The 10,033-nt window shown below is 42.1% G+C and overlaps 1 pseudogene; it reads left to right on the forward strand.

Moving 5' to 3' along the window:
- The first annotated feature begins 7,944 nt into the window (after positions 1 to 7,944).
- LOC123942768 lies at positions 7,945 to 9,012 on the forward strand (annotated as a pseudogene).
- Positions 9,013 to 10,033: the final 1,021 nt, after the last annotated feature.

Consider the following 10,033-nt stretch of genomic DNA (forward strand, 5'->3'; position numbering starts at 1 on the left):
CCTCCTCCTTTAAGACACTACTCCACAGTCCTTTTAGCACAGCTGATGTCTCAATGATGATCTCTTTACTTGGACTGAATTCCCTCCAAAAATTTACTTGGACTGAAAACCTCCAAAGAGATTTCTCCTTCCCTATAGTGAATAAAGTAGACCTGTTCCTCCAGTCCTATAGACATGTCCCATCGTGTCTGAATTCAAAGCACTCCTGGGTTACCATAATTCATTCACTTATTCATTCAACAACTATTATTGAGCACCTGTTTACCAGAGACTCTAGTTAATGCTAGGGATGAGATGGTGAGAAAGATCAATATAATCCATGGCTTTGTAAAGCTTTCATAGTGCTAGGAAAGATAAAGCAATAATAAATAAACTGGTATGAACGTTACATAATTGCAAGACAGCTGACTATATAAAAATACGAGGAAATTTTTGAGCCTATGCTTTGAAGAGAGGAAAATCAATTTGCTCAAGTTTATCCTGGAAGTAGGTCAACATAATAAAGGTTCCAATGATTATGACCTTCTTAAGAAAGTTTTGGAGGAACATTCAAAACTACCTGGATGTTCTCCAGCACCAGTCCTAGGAAACTGAATTATAGATCCCTCCCTAGGTGAAGTTCCACAATGATTTCCTTCTCTGTCTGTGATACAGGGCACTCCATATAATTGGCCACAGTCAGCAACCATGGATTTTGGAACACAAATTGCCCACAGAGGTTCTGAATTGTCTTGGAAATAAGGTAACAGCTTTGTTCCAATTCATTCAGAACCATCACTGAGGTCGGTCTTGCAGCTCCCTTGCAGAGTTAATTTGGCCAGTGGCTCCCCTAAATTTCCTGTGTAAAAAAGTAAAAATCAAAGGAATCTTTATCTGCCTATGAAGCCACTGCGATTTTCCCTTTCACTGCCACCATCATTGCCATCCATATGGTTGCCCTCAGTTTTATGTTGGGGTTCTAGGGCAGACAGTCTCTGAGAGATGACAGGTGGAGCACAGAGGCTCAGGAATAATGTCCAGCTGCAAGGCCAGAGATGGGGAGGCCGAGGAGAATCCTCCTCGCTTCCCCACCAGGAATCATAGAAATAATAATATGGATTTTTTAAAGGTTGGGGGAAAAACACATCTAGTTCTTCTCAGACTCAACAATTCCGGCTGCCAGAAAGGGTGAAACAGAGCAAATAGTCCTGGCCACATTAGGACAGAGGGAGCCATTATCCCCGCTGCCCAGGCCCAGGTGAGAGCACAGAATAATCTGTAGCCTGGCAAGCAGAGCTGCCACAGTACAGTGGCAAGCTTGTGAAGGACCCAGAACCCGGGCATAAAGCGAGTGGTGACAACCTCAGGGATGGCAATGGTGGGAGCCATAAGATTAGAAATGCAGTCGAAGCAGTATCAGTTGTATCAATGGGCATGAAGGAAATATCAACAGGGGGAGCAGCAGCACCCAGGTCCAAGCAGCAGAGGAGCAGCCAAACAAAGGAGAAAAATCACCTCCAGAGAGTGTGGGTGTATCCCTTCCTGATCATCTTGGGAACAGAAAGTACTAATGGAGAACTAGACTTCCAATAATCTGGAGAGGTATGAGCTGATTTGGGGACTCTATTAAACCTTGGTGCAGGAGAAACACTTGTTAGACCTACATAGGTTAAAACTTGCTCCAGTGACAGCAAGTCATTCTGGGATGGGTTCTTAAGAATGAATACATCCTCCAATATAACATATTCCTTGATGCAAGTGAGCTCATCCTATTTACGCCCTTTATACTTAACACCTCTCATTCCCCATCCATAAATAAAACTAATGGCAGTATGATTTTGTTGTTACAAAACCAACCACCTTGTCCTTCCATGATCATTTGACCCCTTGAGTTGATGGGTCACCTGAGTTCCTGGTCTCCATTCCTAAATCCCACTTCTCTACTCAGCAGTTACCTGAGCTATCTATCCAACTTGTGCCTTGGATGTTCCTCCTTTCCCCTCCCCTTCCCCTGACATATTGTCCAAATACGGCCACTGCTCTGTCCAGTACAGCATCTGGAGAATGCATGCATCTGATTGTCCCTCTAGTCTCCCCAGGCCTTACTCCTCAGTTGGGATGGCTTCTTTCAGTCAAAAGGGTTTAATAGCTACTCAATATCGACAGTTCACCATCATACTCCCAGCACCTACTATCATGTGATGAGAAATCATTTCCCTCCCTAAGAACAGAACCTCTTATCATAGCTTCTAAAAGTAAAGATCTCAACCGACAAGGAGATATCATGTCTTACTCCCCTTGACAAATATGTTGCCCTTTTTTTTTTTAAGATTTTACTTATGTATTTGACAGACAGAGATCACAATAGGCAGAGAGGCAGGCAGAGAGAGAGAGAGAAAGAAGAGGAAGCAGGCTCCCTGCTGAGCAGAGAGCCCGATGCGAGCCTAGATCCCAGGACCCTGGGATCATGACCTGAGCCAAAGGCAGAGGCTTTTACACACTGAGCCACCCAGGCACCTAATACGTTACCCTTTTTACAGATCCTAAATATCTTACTGGACAAATATTGTGAACTTTTTCCAATGTTATCATCAAATGCTTTCAAAGAGCCTTTCTGAAGCATGGTAAAACTGTAAGATCTACTCTGCCCATCCCTGATGAGCATCTTGATATATCAACTTCCCTACCCAAGGGTCATGAAGACAAGCTCTCCCCTGCTGATCATAAAGCAAATCTTAGAGGTGGTGCTGACTACCAGCTGTACCTAAGAAAGTCTTTCATTTTTGCATGTTAAGGAACTGGATGTGATGGGCCCCAGTCACTTGCTAGTGAACCCTCTCTTTCTTGCAGTGCAGGTGTATATAATGAGGGAAGCCTTATTGGTGAACTTTGTGGTTTTTATTCTCTACAACACATGGATATAAAAAGTATTCCAAAAAATTTTGATGAGTGAATGACAGTGATTCATGCTCTAAATTATGGCCCCTGGATAGTCATCCTTCCATAAGTATTAGTACCATTGATTTTGCCTTAACACATGAAAAATAATGGGTTTGTCTATAAGTCACTGGGCTACAAATATTTTGAGTCCTAAGATCAGAATAATGAAAAGATAGGGCAAGAAGATAAAACAAAAGCTAATATATGAGATCCTTACCTTTAAAAATAAAACAAACATCCCATTAAAACACACTTTGTATGTGAGTTAAAAATTATGGGAAAGATTAGCAGAATGAAGGACATGGGCACAACTGAAATCATTTGAAGGAAGTAAAGTGTATTTTTCAAAAAGACTATAGGCAAGGGGAAATTTTCATAGGAAAAAAACAAAGAAAACCAACATGAAAGTGGTCACCCAGAAAACTGCTACATTTTTCCCATGTTTCATTTCCAAGATGTCACTACCAAAAATGTTAATAGCTGAAAAGGCAATTAAACAATACATCTGGGCCATTGTGAGCACTGGCTAGAACCAACACAATAGTACATAGGTCAGTAAAGTGCATGTAACGCATGAGTAAAGAAGAATACCACAGGCAGAAAAACATACAGGTGCAAAATACAAAGGACCCAAGGACATCTCTCCAAGGTACTGTGAGGGGAGAAAAAACTCATAAGCTATGCTGCAGATATAGGGGTGAAAGCAATGAACTGTGCATAGACAAGGATGTGATTTAAATTATGCTGGTGTCATGCTGGATAAACCAATAAAGGAGCTTAATCGCTGCTACAAAAGCCCAAGGTTAATAGCGACAAACTCCCCCAACAGTTGCACAGCAATAGTATGAAAAAAGATGACTTTGGACAGAAGCTGTATAATGGCTACTCTCTGCACCTGGAAAAGTTCAATAGAACTGTGTGAAAGAAATCAGATACGAATCTGTCCAAAAGAGAGGGGAAAGACTCTTAGACAGACAGATGGTATTTTTAAAATTATAATGAAACCAGCTTCAGGGAAAATCTTTGACAGGGAAGTGAGGCGAGAAAATAAGCATCCATTAGCATAATGGGTCCCAGAGTCCAGGTACTACTTGATAGGAGCAGAATGTACAGTAGATTTAAAAGGAGCCACTAATGTAGCCCCAATCTACCAAAAAGTCTGGTCTCTCAGAGTTGCCAAGAAATAAGAGAATTTTTACTAATTTCCTGCTTCCAACGGACCTCTTCAAGAGTGGAAATTCCCCTGGAAAACTTAGAACCAAGAAAGCAATGTCAACAGGCTAAGAGAACTCACCTTCTAGCTGGTCTTCAACTTAGTAGAACACATTGGCCCAGACAGACCCAGAATGGAAAAAGAAAAAAGGTAGCATCAAATCTGCCACTGACTCTCAAACCAGTCTCCGTAAGAGCAAAATAATGTCTGGTAGTTACGTTACAACCACCAAGAAATGCAAAGATATGGCAGAGACTAAGAAATAGGCAATGGCCGTGTTTGAGTCTTAAGTATTTTTTCATAATGTTGTATAAACTATAGAACTCACATTAAGCACATCCCTCTCTTAAAGCAAATTTCCACCCTCTGCACCTATTGTGTGTGTGTGAAAGAGAGACAAAGAGACAGAGAAGTTGCGAGAGAGAGAAAAAGAGAAAAGCAGCACAGTGAATGAAGGAATGATTTAAGGAGAGACAGATCCTGATGGTGTAACCTTTACTCAAGGTTGTATGATTTCCTTTACATTTCAAATCAGCCAGTACCAATTACCTGGCCTAGAAGAAGCCTGGTTAATAGGGGTCTGTCCTGGGGTGGTAGGTGTAAGGAGATATGGTCAACCCAATTAGCTGGGAAGCACAGAGCAAAGGGAGCCTCTATGTAAATACTGGTCTTCCAATAACATTCTAATGTTTCCTATTGTAGTAACTGTAGAGACCCAAGTTTGAAAGATATTTCTTCCTTTTCAGTTCACTGCTACTTCAATTTCTACTTAACTTCCAGATGACTAATAAATATTAAAAGCCAATCATTTAAACTCAAAATGGATAAAAGACCTCAACGTGAGGCAGGAATCTATCAAAACCCTAGAGGAGAACATAGGCAGTAACCTCTTCAACACTGGCCACAGCAAATTCTTTCAAGACATGTCTCCACAGGCTAAGGGAACAAAAGCAAAAATGAACTTCTGGGACTTCATCAAGATCAAAAGCTTCTGCACAGCAAAAGAAATAGTCAACAAAACAAAGAGACAACCCATGGAATGGGGAGAGATATTCGCAAATGACACTAAAAAGGGCTGATATCCAAGATCTATAGAGAATTCTTCAAACTCAACATTCAAAAAACAGATAATCACATCAAAAAATGGGCAGAAAACATGAGCAGACAATTCTTTAAAGAAGACATACAAATGGCTAACAGACACATGAAAAAAGGTTCATCATTAGCCATCAGGGAGATTCAAATCAAAACCACATTGAGATACCAACTTACAATAGCCAAAATCAACAAGACAGTAAACTACATGTGTTGGAGAGGATGTGGAGAAAGGGGAACCCTCTTACACTGTTGGTAGAAATGCAAGTTGATGCAGCCACTTTGGAAAACAGTGTGGAGATTCCTGAAGAAATTAAAAATAGAGCTACTCTATGACCCTGCAATTGCAAATGCCACTACTGGGCATTTACCCCAAAGATACAGACGTAGTGAAAAGAAGGGCCATCTGTACCCCAATGTTTATAGCAGCAATGGCCACGGTCCACGGTCGCCAAACTGTGGAAAAAGCCAAGACGCCCTTCAACAGACGAATGAATAAAGAAGATATGGTACATATATACATATACACATATATTCTGATGGAATATTATGCCTCCATCAGAAAGGATGAATACCCAACTTTTGTATCAACATGGACGAGACTAGAGGAGATTATTATGCTCAGTGAAATAAGTCAAGCAGAGAGAGTCAATTATCATATGATTTCACTTACTTGTGGAAAATAAGGAATAACATGGAGGAAATTGAGAGAAGGAAAGGAAAAGTGAATTGGGGGAAATCAAGGGCGGGGCTGGGGGAGATGAACCATGGGAGACTGTCTGAGAAACAAACTGAAGGTTTTGGAGGGGAGAAGGATGGGGAGTTGTGTGAGCCTGGTGGTGGGTATTAAGGAGGGCATGTATTGCACGGAGCACTGGGTGTGGTACATAAACAATGAATCTTGGAACACTGAAAAAATGAACTTTTTTTTTTTTTTTAAAAAGCCAATCATTTTCGACAAACCCTTTCTTCCAGATCTACCCTTGTTTCCTTTCCCTGCTTCTTCACACCTTACAGTTCTTTCTTCCTCGCATCTCTTTATTCCACTCTCTTTGTGCTTATTATTTTTTCCTAATCTTCCTTTTCCCCCCTCCACCTTTCTATCTTCCCCACTTTGAGCTCCCTTTGCCATGTTCTTCATCCCCTCCTATCTTAGCCTCCTCCTTTCTCCCTTCCTTCCAACCACCATAATTGTTCTCTGAAACTGCTGATATCTGGATTCAAAGTTGTTGTTGTTGTTGTTGTTTTTAAGATTTTATTTATTTATTTGAGAGAGAGAGTATGAGCAGTGGGGAGAAGCAAAGGGAGGGGGAGGAAGGGAGGGAGAGAGAGAAGTAGGCTCCCAGGCTGAGCAGGGGGCCCAATGAGGCAGGGGAGTGGAGGAGGTGGATCCCAGGACCCCAGGATCATGACCCGTGCTGAAATCAGGCACTTAACCAACACAGGCACCCAAGTGACCCACAAAGTTTCTGAATACAGTAAAACCTCTGTGGTTCATTATAATTGGGGGTGGGGGGGAGAAAAAGAAAAAAAGGTCATTTAACTTAATGGAAATTTTGAGGAAGAAAACTTCTAAGAAACTGGGTTTCAAAACATTCCAGGGCAAAGCAAGGAAACCACTGTCAGGGGAAGGCAAGCTGTGAAAGCACTTTAACTGATAACATATTTATAATTAGTGTATCCATTGTCTGAATGCAAATGTTTCAGCTGAAGGCCTTCACTCTCAATCAGCATAACATTTCCCTTGTTTAATCTATTAATTTACTTAGCAAACCCTTTTTCATAGATGCACATTAAACAAGGATTCCGACTAACAAAACTTTATGTCCCAGCAGATGGCCCATAGAAACAGCCTTGCTGGTCTAATCAAAACAAATTTTGCACAACAAACACTTGCTCTGTTGAATGGCCTTGTCACAATCACACACTATGTCAGAGTCATTCTCCATAAAGGAAAAAAATTTTAATTGGTAATATCTGCTGTTTGCATTGTAAGTAGGCAGAGCTGGCCTGCCATATAAAAATGAAAATAGTCTGTCAGCTAGATCCTGCTCACTCCTTCTCTTATCCTTCTCCCTTCTATCCCACTTGGGCCCCTTATCCCATGAGCAAGTGGTCTATTTCCCTGCCTTCCATGGAAGTGCCTCTTTCTTCCAAAGATCAGTACCCATCCCCTGGAAAATTCATCCATTAATAAAGCTATTTAAAGGAAAATTATTGCATGTCAAGAATGCTTTTAATATTTTACCAACCAACACTGCTGTCTGTAAAATTTAACTTACTTTAAAAAAATGTCTGCTGAATTTTTAAAGTATTTTATAGCCTGAGGCGCTCTCAAGGCTCTACCGTGCCTGCAGTCACATACAGTCCAGGCAGCTTTACCTAAACACCTTTCCAACAGTTTCCATTTTGGCACTGAAGACAGTTCTCAACAATGGCCCTTTGTTGTCTCCAGGAACCAGAAACAACCATCATTTCACCAGCTTGACCTGTGTGCTACAAACATAGTGCTGTATTTCTTCTTCCAGTAATTTGATGGGTCAACAGTAGAGATCCTATAGTTTTTTCACTAAATTGAGAGCAGAGGAGCTTTGGAAAGGCAATTTAACAGCGTCTGGAGCAGAAGCAAAAAAAGGAAGAGGCAAGAGAACTAAGAAAAAGAGAAAAAAGGATGTGAACTGAGGTCAGATCATTGGTGAAGGGAGTCATGGCTTCCTATGACCTGGTCTGAATGTTCCTCCCAGACAGGGAGCTGTGCAGATCGTTGCCCAAAGAAGCAAGGAAGAGCAGAAGACAGTAGAGGCTGATCTGGTCCAGCAGAGGGAAAAGTGGGACAAGAAGAGGAAGCTTAAATGGGAGGAGGATGGAGCAGAAACACATGGGGAGGTTTCAGTCTTGGCCCCCCTGATTCTGGTCTCAGTGGAGAAACATATGCTGCTTTTGATACCAGGATACTTGAGGTGAGAAATGTTTTCAATATGACAGCAAAAGGGGTGCCTGGGTGGCTCAGTGGGTTAAGCCTCTGCCTTTGGCTCCGGTCATGATCTCAGGGTCCTGGGATTGAGCCCTGCAGCAGGCTCTCTGCTCAGTGGGGAGTCTGCTCCCCCCACCCCCTGCCTGCCTCTCTGCCTACTTGCGATCTCTCTCTCTGTGTCAAATAAATAAGTAAAATCTTAAAAACATATATGACAGCAGAAGAGGGAAGAAAGGAATCAGTCCATGTCCTGGTCGCTGTGGGGAACAGTGGAGGAGCTGCAGGTTTTTCCATTAGGAAAGCCCCTGATCGGATGGATGCTTTCAGAAAAGCGAAGAACAGAGCAGTTCACTGTTTGCATTATGCATAACTATATGAAGACCATATGATATTCCACAATATTTCCTTAAGATTTAAAAGGACCCATATCAAGATGAAGAAACAACCCAGAGGCTATGGCCTTGGCTGCCATTGGGCCATCATCACCACCTGCCAACTCACTGGCATCAAAGACATGTATGCCAAGGTCTCTGGGTTAGTCAATATGCTCAACCTCACACGGGGTGTCTTCCACGGGCTCTCCCTCCAGGAAACCCATCAACAGCTGGCTGATAAGAAGTCTCCATGTTGTAGGATTCCAGAAGGAATGGGCCCTCCACCCATTATGGTGACCTCCCCCCAGGGAGCCTTAATAAAGGATTCAGAGCCAAAAGATGTGGTTCTAGACATCACAATGTACTAGGAAGGAGTGCAGGCCACACAGGGAGTGAAGCACTCAGTGTGGTCCAGTGTAAAGAGAGCCACCACCTGAGCCTCCCTCTGGCGTTATACAACTACTGTACTATCCAGCACCCCAAGGACAGTCAACCCTTCATTAAGGGTCATAGTGGGTTGGGCCGCTGCCTTCGGCTCGGGTCATGGTCTCAGGGTCCTGGGATCGAGTCCCACATCGGGCTCTCTGCTCAGCGGGGAGCCTGCGTCCCTCTCTCTCTCTCTCTCTCTGCCTGCCTCTCTATCTACTTGTGATCTCTCTCTGTCAAATAAATAAATAAAATATTTAAAAAAAAAAGTGACCCTTTTAATGTCACTTTCTTTTTAAAGGAAAGGACAACCTTCTTTATTAACAAATAATAAATAACAATAGCTTTTTAAAAAAAGATTTTATATCCTCTTCTGTTCGAAGAAATATAGCTTTGAATTTGTTCAACATGAGGTCTCAAACAGCTTGCATTGTCAATACCCCTTTCTGTGAAATCTACTCTTTACCCACAACCCAGCCTGGGTTGTGGATCCAGAGATTGCATACTCATAGCTTCTGGTGAGAAGCTTTCTTTAGCACTGTTGGTTACTATATAACCCATAGACTCCCTTGGTCACTATAGATTGGGCCAGGACCTTACCCAAAATGAGCCAGTCAATTCTCTTTCCAGAGAAACTAGAAAGAAAATTGAGACATTCCAGTTATCTGGAAACTAAAGGCCTAAGTGTGTCTATACACCTGAAGGTGTACAGAATGAGTTCTGGCATGATGATGACATGCCCTCACAGCAAACTGGCCTAAAATAAGTTGACCATTTTTAACTATTGGGTTCTTTCACTGAAGGCAGAGGCAATACTATTTTAGCCTCAGGACTGAGCTACACTTCTCACTTCTCACCACAGCTGGACAACAGAACACAGGAACAGAGCCAAACTAAGTCCTAAGACAAGAAATGCCCCTCCGGAAATATCATCTTACACTTGCTCATAGAAAGAGTCGCATACACTGTATTTTTAGTCAATCCCTATATCTTGAACATCACACATTTCACTAATTCAAAGTCATTTCTAAT

Source organism: Meles meles, chromosome 5 (assembly GCF_922984935.1).
Source record: "Meles meles chromosome 5, mMelMel3.1 paternal haplotype, whole genome shotgun sequence".
Classification (NCBI taxonomy): Eukaryota; Metazoa; Chordata; class Mammalia; order Carnivora; family Mustelidae; genus Meles; species Meles meles.